Raw genomic sequence first — 14767 nt, 5'->3', positions numbered from 1 at the left:
CAATTCTACAAGGGTCAACGTCAAATGTGAATATCTATTAATATACAGAAATTTTTTCATTTTAAGACCTATCAAATTGTAGATAATTTAATTATCTTTCCAATGATACCAATTTCGCAAAAATTTGATACCCGAGCGAAGAGTTATGCCCATTTTTGTGAGAGGCAGTAAGGGTGTGCGATGGGCAATGCGCCGCTCAATCAAATGTCTGTGATTGGGAGTTCGAGGCACACTTAAATGTCTGCCATAAGGTGTACGATGCACACCATAAGGTATAACATGGGTTGTGCACCGCATACCTCACTTCCAAGTGCCAAAAACACCCCTATATATGTCTATAACATGGGATTAAACTCCCACAACATCAAAATAAGTTTACTTTCTCTCAAAATCACCAAGAACAACCTTTAGGGTTTCAACATAAAAACTCCAATAGCTAGAGATTCAACCGTGAGAATTCTATAATTTTTAAATATTCGGAATCCCTGTTACGAAGGCTACGAGAGACACCCAAAAGTTTGTGAATAGCATTACGTCATTCGAAAAGTCATTAAAAGCTTCAAGTTTAAGGTATGTGGGGGTTTTCAACAAGAACACTCTTTCTTTCTTGTGCCCAAAAATACTTTCTTTTACGAAGTTATGAATTTCATATGTTTTATTATGATTTTGAAGCATGAACTTATATCCTATATTGATTATCATGAGATTATGATATTTTTGATATTTTAGAAGTGAAATTATATGAGAATGATGATATTTTGTGCCTTATAACTGAATTTTCCAGATTTTGAAGGGATTTATATATGTTTATGATGTAAATCTTGAATCTTGATAAGTTTTAATGTCATGAGTTTGAATGATTTGAGACATTAGTTTTGAACTCTATTTGAGATTGTTGTTTTTGAGAAATCATGTGTTATAAACACCTTGAGTTTGAATGATTTGAGATGATGAAGAAGCTTTGACCTTTCGATCGTAAAAAGGGATGTTTTTGAACCCGAGATGAGAAAAGAAATCCACTTTTATTGATTATTATAAAAAGGGTAGCAAGATGGCTCCCGTTGTGAATTGTTGAACTGTTTATTACTGAATTTTCTTTTGAAAAGATCTGAGCTAAGTCCGGGAGTAGTCTTTAGCACCGAGTAGGAGGTATAGCTATTTTGGTACTTCCCTAGAACTACGTGCCCCCGTAGGATGTGAGCCTGAGGCTGATTTATAAAGTGATCACTAGTGTTTGGATTGATTATTTAAGGTCCTACTCCGATGGTAAGGAATAGGGCGACTCTCCCCAACGTGTGTAGAACGTTGGACTCCATGTAGCTCACATGGTTTATGTCGGTTGTAAAAGACTCCCAGTGTGTGTGTGTATTCTTCTATCTAAGATGAAAATATAATTGCTTGAAAGATTGACTTTGAGAAAGTCATTGTTTTCGAAAGATTTAAAGACTATATATTCTTAAGAGAATTGTTTTGAAACTTGATTACTATATATGTTTGAAACCAAGGAAGAAGTGAATTGAGAACTTATTGTAATGACTCACTTATTTTACTTTACATGTATTATTCATCCATGATTTCGATGATTTAATTCGAGTTAAGTGAGTCATTTATATCAACATGCATAATTTTATAAACTGAGATGATATTAAGATATTATTTTATATATGCATTGCACCCCCATATGCTCGGTACATTTCCATGGTACTGACCCACATATTCGTATGTGGGCTATATTTTCTCGGAACGTAGGTACAAGGTATAGTATGCACCTTCAGATCCAGTCAGTTCGTGGTATCCAGTCAGCAAGTGATAAGTCATTTTGATTCAAGGGCTTGGGTCAGTTATGCAGAACTAATAGTGTTGTATTTCCTTTATTCAGTCGTATTGAGTTGGGATAGTCGGGAGTCATGACCCAGCTACCTATAGTCAGTACTAGTAGAGGCTTCATAGAAAGTCAGTAGAAGTTGATGTATTCCGTTTCAGTTTTGGTTGTAAAAGCAGAGTTGTAATCTTGTAAATTTAGTTTTGTATCTATCATATTCAAAAAAGAGTTATTTTCCACATATTTGTATAGATTTATACTTTTTTTTCAGTTTCTTATGAGTTATGCCAGTAGAAGGGTTAGCTTGGGGTCACTTATGATCCTAAGCACCGTGTGATGTCCTGGAATCCAATTTCGGGGCATTACAGCATAAGTGTCTAAAGAATTCGTAGATTACATTCGTATTCGAAGGTATTCTCATGCTAATCATGAGTAATGAAGTCTAATTCACCTAAGGCATAAGGCAAACAAGTTAAATGTTTCAACTCTATGATTTAAAAATAGCCTAAATAGGACAACTAACCCAGGTCTTGAATTTCATCCATCCAACACCTGAAACTCATCCTAAATCCAACACAATATTATAGAAATACTATGAGATAGCTCAATCTAACAAGGGATAAACCTAGCCTACCTCGATGCCAAAGAAAGCTCAACGAATTGCTAAACCACTATTCTTCTCTTATGAGAAGCCTCCTCAAGATGCCAAGCTATCAAAAACATATTCTACTCATCAATAGGAGAATATCGATATCCATATTGAACCATTGTGCTTCGAGTCCAAAAATCACCTCAAAAACCTAATGTGGGTCCCACTTACGGTAACCGCATTTTTGAAATCAACCCAACTTTCATACAAGATCAAGGAATCATTACCCTCAAAAATAGGTAAAAAAAAAAAAAGCTAATTGGGGCTAAAATCAAGCCCTAAAGGTTTTGTGGTTTTGAGAAAATAATCAAGAAATTTCACCAAGAAAAGAGTGAATTCTTACCTTAATCGGATGGTAATTGCAAAAATAATTGTTAATCTAGCTTCCTGAGATCCCACAAGCTTCAATCTCACTTAATATCTCTATTTAAGATTTATGCTCTCAAGAGAAAGGTGAGAAATGGCTAAATTTGTGGCATTGAAATCTATTTATACCCATACTAGGTACTCGAGTCCCGCTATCACAGCCCAGTACCTATAATCGTAGCTTCTAGCATCAGAAGCAGGTGTTGCAATCACAATAATTCCCTAGTGTGATCGAACTATCTGCTTTGCTTCCAAGTGTATCGCGATTGCGGCCCTTGGCTAGCAATTGTGACTGTATCATGTATACACAAATGAACTATGTAACCACACCAAAATTTATGTATATGCAAATGAACTATGAACTATGTATACAGAAGTATTTCCAAGTTTTCGTTAAGCCCTCAGAATTCATCCAAAATCATGTATACGCAAATGAAATATGTAACCACACCAAATTCAACGTTTCAGACATGATGGCGCACTCGAAATTTCCATCTGAGGTCGTTTCAACCAAATGTGAGTCCCACACCCATATTTCCAATTTCTTAACTTTTTGACCTATAGGCCAAAATGAGGTCAGGTGCCTCAAGACTCGAACCAAAGGTCTACCTAGCCTAAAATTAACATTACAGAGTTGCTAGTGCAATTATAATTTGCATATAGCACCGTTTTACTAAAGTTTTTTTTCCAATGGCTATTTGAAACCAGCGAAGACTTCTAAACAGAGAACTGGCTCTAAAAACCAAACGAATTGTCCGGTAACTAAACTATCAGCTCCAGCAAGTCATAAATGACTTGGGGAATCTATAGAGAAGCTCTAACAACAAAAATAAGGAAAATAACTTGAAGGATCATTATAATTTCCACTACTAAAGAAACTTTTATCCTTAAAAGTTAAGGATTAGGATATACCTGAAGTCTCGAACAATTAAGGATGTTGGGTCCGCATCTTACTCTCGATATCCTAAGTGGCCTCCTCTACTAGTTGGTGCCTCTACTATACTTTAACCACAAAAATCTCTCTAGTGTGTAATTACCTGATATCACTAGCCAAAATGAGAACTTGCTCCTCCAAAGGTCAAATGCTCATCCAACTGGACTGAGTCCCATCTAAGCACATGAGAAGGATCAGGAATGTATCGTTGTAACATAGAGACATGGATAACTAGATAAATAGTGGAAAATTTTGGCCTCACCAACTACGCGAAGAATCTTAAAAGGTCCAATATATCTAGGACTGAGCTTGCCCTTCCTCCCAAACCAAATCACACCCTTCATGGGCGATACACAAAGGAATACATGGTCACCCACTCCAAATCTTAAGGAACAAAGCCTACAATTTGTATAGGCCTTCTATCTATTATAAGCCACTCTCAACCTATCTTGAATCACTTTTACTCTATCCAACGACTTCTGAAGAAAATTAGTACCACATGGCCTAACCTCAGAAGTCTTAAACTATCCAACTGGAGAACGACATCTCCTACCATACAAAGCCTCAAAAGGCACAATTCAATACTCGAATAATAGTTGTTGTTATAAGAAAACTCTTCCAAGGACAAGTGCTCCTCCCACTAGCCTCTAAATCCATAACACATGCTTGGAGCATATTCTCAAGGACTTAAATAATCTACTCGGACTGGCCAGCGGTCTATGGATGAAAGGTTGTACTAAGATCCACCTAAGTGCCCAACTTCTCCTAAAAACCTCTCCACAACCTTAAACTGAACATAGACCACGATATGAAATAATAGAAATGGGCACACCATGCAAACGGACTATCTCCCAAAAATAGATATGGGTTAATTTCTCAGCACTGAAGGATATCTGAATAGGAATGAAATGTGCTGAATTGCTCAAATGATCTATAATGACCCAAATACCATTAAAACCATAGGATGTGTGAGGAAAACAACTAACAAAATCCATGTTAAATTTCTTCCATTTCCACTTGAGAATTGGCAATCTCTAAGTCAAACCACCTGGTTGATTATTCTTCACATTTACCTATTAACAACATAGGTAATGAGCTATAAAGTCTACCACATACCTCTTTATAAATCTCTACCAATAATGATGCCAAATCTCTATACATCTTGGTTGTATTAGGATGATGGAATATCTAGAGCTGTGAGCCTCATGAAAAATCAACTGAATTAAATCATCGATCCTCAGAATACAAATACAGCCATCAAATCTCAAAGCATCCTCATAATCTATAATGTTCCTCTCAGACTCACCACCCAACACTTGGTCCCTAAGGAAGAAAAACTTACTATCCTCAAACTACCAATCTCGTATCTTCTCAAATAACAAGGACCTCGCCTCCATACTATTCAAAATCCTCTTAGGATCTGAAATATCAAAGAGAAACATCAAGTTAGCTAAGGACTAAATATACCGTGCCAGCGTCCTCTAAGAAACTAAAATGCAAGACAAGCTACCCATACTCACTACCTTCCAACTCAAGGAATCTACTACTAATTTTTATTTTATAGAATAATACAAGATTGAAATATCGTAATCCTTAAGCAAATCCATCCATTTACATTGTCTAGTATTAAGCTCCCTCTAGTTTATAGGATGCTAAAGACTGTGAGGATCGATGAAAATCTCATAATGTACAATATAAAGATAATGCCTCTAAATCTTAAGCATAAAAACTATTGCCGCTAACTCCAAATTATAAGTGGGGTAGTTATGCTCGTTCACCTTAAGTTTTCTAGAAGCATAGGCAATAAAACGACCTTGTTGTATCAATACACAACCCAAACTGACACCAGAAGAATTACAAAACACGGTGAATCCCTCACCCTTAACAGGAAGGGCTAAAATAGGAGCTGAAGTGAGAAAATTCTTTAACTTCCTAAAGCTCGAATGACACACCTCAAACAATTAAAAGGGACCTCCTTCTGAGTCAATCTGATCATAGGAGCTGAAATAGTAGCAAAATCCTTGATGAATTATCTATAATAATCAGCCAAACTAATGAAGCTATGAACCTCAATCAGAGAAGTTGGTTTATCCCAATCATGAATCACCTCAATATTGGTTGGGTCTACCATAATCCCATCCTTAGACACCATATATCCAAGGAATGTCACCGACTCAAGCAAAAACTCACACTTAAAGAACTTGGAATAAAGCATATAAGAAGATCCTAAAGATGAGAATACAGGTACTCCCTAAGGGGATACACTTGGTATAATAAACCCTAACTAAGAAGATCCTAAAGATGAGAATTTAGCTCTCTAAGCTCAGCAGGAGCCATACAATAAGGTGCTAAAGAAATAGGTCGGATTCTAGGCTCGATATCAATAGAAAACTCAATCTTAAAGATAGGGGGAATACCAGGCAGGTCGATAGGGAACACATCAGGAAAATTATAAAAAATAGGAACAAATTTAAGCGCTCGAGTCCTCAGTATGATAGTGGGTTTTAGGCACAGGGTGACCAATCTTAAACTGGTGAGGCTCAATTAGCTCCATAATATCCTCCTTGTAGATTTTGTAGGCAGGTACACCATGGTTTTTATTAACCGAAAAGGAACATGAGTTTTAAATGTGGTTATATTAGTCATTTGCAGGGGGATTGTCCTTCTAAGGTTGCTTCTGGGGAAAATAAGATACATGTTACAACTTCATCAGCTCCAAAACTAAATAGTGTTGCTTCTATTTTTGGTACTGCTACTTCTGGTATTGACATTGGACGAGATAACTTGTATGCCCTTGCTACCCGCCAAGACTCTATGGCATCTCCTAATATCATCACTGGTATGTTATGACTCTTTTCTCGTGATGTGTATTGCTTGCTTAATTTGGGGTCTACTTTTTCTTTTGTGACCTTATTTTTTATTGTACATTTTGGTTTTGGTTTCAAGTGTATCCCTGATCCCTTTTCTATTTCTATCATGATGGGTGACTCTATTCTTGCTAGAAGAGTCTATAAGGGTTGTGTGGTATCTGTTGGTAGCATAGAAACTCTAGTAGATATGATAGAGCTAGACATGGTTGATTTTGATGCCATATTAGTGATGGAATAGTTATATTCATGCTATGCTTTGTTAGATTGACAAATCAGTAAGGTCATATTTAGATTCCCTTATAAGCTAGTCATTGAGTGGGAAGGGGGTTCTCTAGTGCCTAAGGAAAGATTTATATCATATCTTAGAGCCTGAAAGTTGATTTCCAAGGGATGTATTTATCATTTGGTCTGGGTTAAAGATTCTAGCTTGGAGGGTCCTTCCTTATATTTCATTCCCATGGTTAATAAATTCTTCGAGGTTTTTCCTGACAATCTTCCTGATGTCCCTCCCAATAGAGAGATTGATTTTGGGATTGACCTTGTTTTGAACACTTATCCTATCTTTGTCCCTCCTTATAGAATGGCTCTGACTGAGTTAAAATGGCTTAAAGAGTAGTTGAAACACCTCATTAACAAGGGTTTTATTCATCCTAGTATGTCTCATAGGGTGCTTCTATTTAGCCTGTGCATAAGAAGAATGGTACCCTTCGGATGTACATTGATTAAATTTAGTTGAATAAGGTTACGGTGAAGAATAAGTATCCTTTTTCTTGAATTAATGATTTTTTTGACCAGCTTTAGGGTCCTAAATATTTTCCTAAGATTGATCTTAGGTATGGTATCATCAGCTAAAGATTAGGGAGGTGGATATCCCTAAGACTATCTTTCAAATATAGTATGGTCATTATGAGTTCTTAGTCATGTCTTTTGGTTTGACTAATGCCCCAACGACATTCATGGACTTGATGAATATGGTCTTCCACTAGTTTTTAGATTTGTTCATCATCATATTTATAGATTATATTATGGTGTATTCCAAGGGTGAGGAGTATTGTGCCAATCACCTTCATATCATGTTGCAAACCTTAGAAGATCAGCATTTGTATGCTAAGTTTTCAAAGTGGGAGTTTTGGTTGAAAGCTGTTACTTTTTTAGGTCATGTCATTTCTATTGAAAGGGTCATGGTGGATCCATATAAAGTTGCAGTGGTTAATAAGTGGTATAAGCCCACGACTCCAACTGATATTTAGAGATTCTAGGGTTTAGCCAGTTACTATAGGAGATTGTGGAGAGTCTCTCTACTATAGCTTCCCCACTTACTAAGTTGACCCAGAAGAAGGTGAAGTTCTTATGGTCTTATGCTTGTGAAAGATAAGTTAACTTCAGCTCTAGTTTTGATCCTGCCCGAGGGTAATTATGGATTTCTAGTTTATTGTAATGCATCCCATATGGGACTAAGTTGTGTGTTGATACAGTATGTTAGGGTGGTCACCTATGTTTCTAGAAAGTTGAAAGTTTATGAAAGAAATTATTCGACTCATGACTTGGAGTTGTTGGATGTGGTTTTTGCATTAAAGATTTGGCGTCACTATTTGTATGGAGTCCATGTTGATATCTTTTCTGATCATAAGAGAATGCAACATGTGTTCAACCATAAGGAATTGAATCTAAGCTAGACGAGGTGGCTTGAGTTGCTGAAAGACTCTGACATGAGTCTCCACTACCATCCAGGTAAAGATAATATTATTATTGATGCCCTTAGTAGATTATCCATGGGAAGTCTAGCTCATATGGATGAGGATAAGTGTGAGTTGGTGAAATATATTCACTATTTGGCTAACTTTGGAGTTCGTCTCTTAGACTTTGAGAATTGCGATGTGTTTGTGAAAAACGTAGAGAAGTTATCCTTAGTTGCTGAAATAAAAGAGAAGCAGGTACTATATCCTATCTTAATGAAGATTAAGGAAGATTTGGTATAGCAAAAGGTTGTAGCTTTTGAGATTGGTGGCGATGGTATTTTGAGGTACCAAGGCAGATTATGTGTTCCCAATGTGTATAGGTTGCGAGAGAGGATTTTAGCTGAGTCTCATGAGTCATGTTATGCCATTATCCTGGTTCGACTAAGATGTATCAGGATCTTAAGGAGATCTTCTGGTAGAACAATATGAAGCGAGATATGGCGTGTTTTATGGCTAAATGCATGGTATGTCAACAAGTAAAGGTTGAGCACTTCCGACTGGAGGGTTGTATCAAGAAATTGATTTACCTATGTGAAAATAGGAAGTAATTAATATGGATTTCACTACCGATCTTCCTCGATCTCGAAATCAGTGTGATTCAATTTGGGTCATCGTGGATAGGATGACTAAGTCTTCTCACTTCTTGCCAGTGAATACTAATTATTCGGTAGAGGAATATGCAAAGTTGTTCCTCCAAGAGATTATGAAGTTGTATGGGCACCTGTTTCTATCATATCAGATCATGGTAGGCAGTTCTCATCATACTTTATGCATTTATTTTAGAGAGGTTTTAGAACTAAGGTGAGCCTTAGTACTGCTTTCCACCCATAGTCAGATGGGTAAGCAGGAAGAACTATTTTGACATTGGAAGACATGCTTTGAGCTTGCGTGATTGACTATGGTGGTAGTTGGGTTAATCATTTGCCTCTTATAGTGTTTGCATATAATAATAGCTACCACTCTAGTATTGGGAAGGCTCTATTTGAAGCTTTGTATGGTAGGAGATGTAGATCTCCTATTGGGTGGTTCGAGGATGGTGAGGTCGATATTTTGGCCCTTATTTGGTTCACTAAGCCATGGAGAAGGTGAAGGTGATTTGGGAATGACTTAAGACCACCCAAAGTCACCAAAAGTCCTATGCGGATGTGAGGCATAGGGAGTAAGAGTTTGAGGTTAGAAATTAGGTGTTCTTTAAAGTGTCTCCCATGAAAGGAGTGAAGTGGTTTTAGAAGAAGGGGAACCTCAGTCCCCAATATGTCGGTCCATACTTTGTTTTGGAAAAAGTTGGTAATATTTTCTATAAATTGGGGTTGCCTTCTAGTTTAAGCTCCATTCATATGGTGTTTCAGGTCTCGATGTTGAGAAAGTATGTGGGTGATCCTTCGATGGTTGTTTCTTTGGAAGAGGTGGGTATTTCGGATTCTTTTTCTTATGAGAAGGTCCTGATTGAGATTTTGGATCGGCAAGTTCATCGATTACGGACTAAGGACATGGATTTAGTAAAGGTTCTTTGGAGGAACCAAATGGTTGAGGAAGCTACATAGGAAGTCGAAGAGGACATGAAGTCCAAGTTTTTATTATTTTTTCCCATTTTAGATAATCGTGCTTAAAGTATGATTTTTTCTTAACATCTTTATTTTATGACTTTGTTAAAGGGAAGTGTGTTTGTTAGTTGTTTTAAAATCATGCTTGTAATTGTATTGACCCATCATTCGAGGACGAATGATACAAGTGGGGAAGAATTGAAACATCCCAAATTTTGGCCCTTGAAAAATTTCACTGCCTTGACTATGACTTAACCTATGAGTTGAAGGGTGTCTTTACGGGTCTGGTGACCCTAGTTGTAAGATGTTCACTGAATAATGCTTGAGTTTCTATCTTAGGTACAACTTGGATACACGATTCATAAAGAGTCATGATAAGTCGTTGGGATTGAATCATAACAAAATCAAAAATTAAGTGGCTAAGTTTTATTCTGAGTACGAGTGGATCACTAAGAGCCGTAAGGATATGTTATGAGTTGTTAGGTGTAATTATATAGTATCTAGTGTAAGTTCCAATTTGGGTTTTGTGTTGATAATGACTGGACCTTATGAGTTGTAGGGTCATATTACGAGTGGTGCCATTGAGTTGTAAGGATAACAGTGTAGGGAGCCTTGGTGGTACAACCTTGGTTATGACTCATGGTGATGAGTCGTAAGGAGTGACTACGAGTCAATGATTGACCGGTAGTCGAAGGTGGCATTTTTTAGCTTTTAATTTAAGAGCATCTTGGACATTTCCCCTCTTACTCAACCTGAAAACCATGTCTTGTACCCTTTTAGGGTGTAATTAACACTCAAAAACAAATAAAAGCAACTTCTTAAACACTCCCAAAAGGCTCTCTAAATTACCTCAAGAAAGTCAAGCTAGGGTTTCATCAAGTTGGTCATCTAAGGGCTCAAGGGCTGATTTCTCTCCAAGTTTCTTGGTGTTTAAGGCATGTTACTCTTCACTCATTGTTAATTTGTTAAAGACATGTGTTTTAAAGTATTGTTCATGAGATGTTTATGATGGTTTTAAAAAAAAATTAGGGGTTTTGAATGTTTATGAATTGAGCAATATTTCTCACGGTTTATATGTGATTTTCATGCTTTAATTATGGCTTTGAACATTTGGGTGCATGGGTATGGTGAATGAACTAGAGAATTATGATTTTCCCCAAACTTGTGACTTTTGAAGTGGTTATGACCTCAACCCCAAATTGTTAATTGATTTTGTTATGAGGAATGTGGGAATTGAACTATTCTTGAACTATTGCATCATGATGTTGAATTGACCCTTATGAAATTGTGTTTTCACAAGTTATGGCCTAATTTAACCAAAGGGGCTGTGAATTTCCCAAGTGATGTAAATGTTTGGGCATGTTGTTGTTACCATGCCAGTATAGTTGGTATGCTGATACCAACAATGTATTCTTTAATGTGAAATATGGTTCAATGAATGGGAATGTGTGATAAATGTTTCTAATTGGCTTTAAAAGAGGGTTGTGTAGCTGAGTCATGAAAGTGGAGGTCCAAGTAACCGATACTGGATAATGCGCAAGCCAGTGCAGAGGTTGTTATGGCTTGAGGGTTCGAGTCTCCTTTATTATGACCGGGTGTTTCGAATCTACCTTATTGTTATTATTATGATTGGAGGGTATGAGTCCCCCATATCACATTTAATGATCAGGTTCTTAAGTCACCTTAGTATATGATTGGAGGGTTTGAGTCTCCCATGCATATATGTATGATCATTCTCTAGTTCGAGAGGCTACACACACTGGGGCCCGACCAGGGGGTGAGAGTTGGGGCCCATATAGTCCATGGGTACTATTACATAATGGTTAAACTACACAATCCAGGTTAAAGTTTTAAAGTGCATGTTAAGCCCTGTTCTCTGTCCCGACATGTTATGAGTATACGTATATACATTTTATTATGTGTATTGGATTTGAATCATTTGAAACATCTTAATCATGGCATTATTTTATCTTTATCCCTGAGTTACGTGCTAGCGTTCACCCCACTAACCGTCTTCAAACACAGTATCCCCACACAATGCAGGATTTGGTCATACCTATATGATGTGTGAGCAAAAGCTAACATATTTAATGTTTTTTAGCTCAAAATAATTATGAATTCTGAAGCAACTCTTGTTGTTTTGATGTGTTTACTCATGATATTGCAGTAAAAGGGTGGAGGAATAAAAACAAACGACAATGGAGCAAAAGAGTTGAAAATCTAAGCATTTTAAAAGAGAAGAAATCATGGCTGATGACCTCCGTGATACGTCATTATCCTTGTGATAGCTTATCAGCATTGGCGTCAACCTCAACTAGAAACTTGAGGCCTGAAAAGAAGTTGTGATGGCGTTGGTTATAAGGCATCAAGTTGGTGATAAGGTATCATGAAGGGCGTCGGCCTAAACCAGAGAATTGAGTTTGAAGAAGAAATCTAACAACGTTGGTGATACGCCGTCAGATCGGTGACGCAACATCATCTACATCGTCAGCCAAAGACAGAACCTGAAGGCAACTGAAGCCTCACTGACGTCATCCATGATAGGGCGTCAACTTCTTGACGCGGCGTCAGCCTGGGCGTTACCCATTCCGGATAATTTTATTTATTTTGTTATTTTATTTCCTTAATTAGGCTTTAGTATAAATAGCATCTTTTAGGGTTTTTGATTCAATATTCATCTATCAGACATCAACTCTAAGAGGAGAGACACGTATTTTTTCTCTCTTTCATAAAATACTCTTGTGTTTTTGTATCAACTATTTTTGGGGTTTCTACCTTGTGATTAAATCGGAGGATCAACTTGTTGTTTTCTATCCATTCGTAAGTTTATCATTATAATCATGAATTCAACTTGTTATTTTATTCATCAAATCATGAGCAGCTAATTTCATTAGCCGGAGTTATGGGATCCATGGATTAGGGTTTGATATGATACTAGGTGTTTAACAGATTCAAAGAGTAGTAAAACATCTTAAGATTCTGTTGTTTTAACTAAAATCTAGTGGTTGCAAACATTAGGTTATGCCTTAGGTTTTATTTACTTCTAACGGAGAAATAGACTAGAGGACGTGAATTATCAATAGGGACTCGGAATCTACTAACCTTCTATTTAATGATTAATGTCGTAACTGGATTAATCTACCTGAGATAACTTCCTATTGGAAATAGATAAGTTATCTAAGATCGAGAGAATTAGATAATAAATTGTCTGGTGAGGTCGAGAGATAAGTTGGATAGTATAATCGTCAGGGATATTCTGTTATTCTACTCATTCTGAGAATCTCTAGCATTACCTAGTAGCTGTCAATTCCCAAAACCTTTGGTGAACATAGTTCTGGTTTCCCATTTAGGCTTATTTCAAACACTAAAATATTGAAAGTGACAATTAACTCTCTGTGAACCTTAAACCCCCATTTTATCTTTTTTATATCGATTGTTTGAACTTAACTTGTAGCTATAATTTCAAACTAGTTTAATCGTCACTCACATTATTCCCTGTAGATTCGACCCCGACTCCAAATTATGGTAAATATATTGACAACGACCACCTTGCACTTATTTGAGGTGTAAGTTGAGTGTTATAAAAAATGGCGCCGTTGCCGGGGAACAATTTGGCGTATTGAGTTAGTTTGGAATTTTAGATTACTTGCTTGAATTCAAACTTGTAAATATTTGTTGTGATTTCCATTGTTTCTTGTTTTAGGTAGATTTTCTTTAGTTTTGTTTATTTCTTACTACGGCATCATGGAATGAATGTAAGTTTGATAGTTGGAAATCTTATCTGGATGATCCATGTCCATATTGTGATGGACCCCTACTTTTGACAAGATTGTAGATATGCTCCCCGGAGAGAGATGTGTGCACCATATCCATCCTACCGGGAGTATAATTGTTCTTTATGTGGTGGTCAAGATAGATATTGGAGTGATTTCTCAAATTCCCCCTCCCCCTATTGCGCTAACTCAAGTTCTAGTTCTTCTTATGAGTATGACAGATCTTATGGTCAAGAAAAGGAAGAACGAAGCACTGGAAGAGTGATGTTGAAGCTAGGCTTTAACTAATGTTGGATCGTACAGACACAACTAATGATACCATATGTGACATACGTCAAGACATTAGGGTATTTAACGTGGGAAGAGAAAGGATAGAAAAGATGGATATCAAGTTCAATCATCCAAAACACTTTTCTACATTATGTTTAGATGATATCTTGTCTGTGGAATCATTTAAAATAATGGAAGAGTATGACGATGAAGAGCAAGATTCCTATACTGATGATGAGCTTGATATTGATCAACCCTTGGATATTTCCCAAACAACCGGACCAACCATGAGGGATGATGCCAAGATTGAGAAAATGGTACTAAAGGCAAAAGAAGAAGCCAAGCCAATCTCTTATGAAGACTCTATCCCAATTCAAAGTAAAAATGTTGAGAAGATGAATAAAAGTGAGTATGTAGAGGATAGTGTAAATTTTGACGTAGGATTTGTTGGGCCACACTCAAAGTATTTTTCCACATTATGTTTTGATGATATCTTGTCTGTGGAATCATCGAAACTAGTGAAAGACTGTGAAGATGAGGAACAAGAATCCTATATTCTTTATTTTACACTTGATAAACAACATAAAAACACACCTCACTTTAAGGTCGAGTTGTTTACCATGTATCATTCATCACTTGGCTTCTTAATCTTTATACCACCTCCCTATGAGCGAGACAAGAAGATGGACTCTAAGTTGGGGGTAAAATTCATATCCTCAAGATGGAGGAAAAAGCTGAGTTGGGTTGTGCCGCGACATTAAACTAGGCGCTTCTTGGGAGCAACCCAAGGTATTTTGTTG

This window comes from Capsicum annuum, chromosome 5 (assembly GCF_002878395.1).
Source record: "Capsicum annuum cultivar UCD-10X-F1 chromosome 5, UCD10Xv1.1, whole genome shotgun sequence".
Lineage (NCBI taxonomy): Eukaryota > Viridiplantae > Streptophyta > Magnoliopsida > Solanales > Solanaceae > Capsicum > Capsicum annuum.
This window is presented reverse-complemented; position numbering follows the sequence as displayed.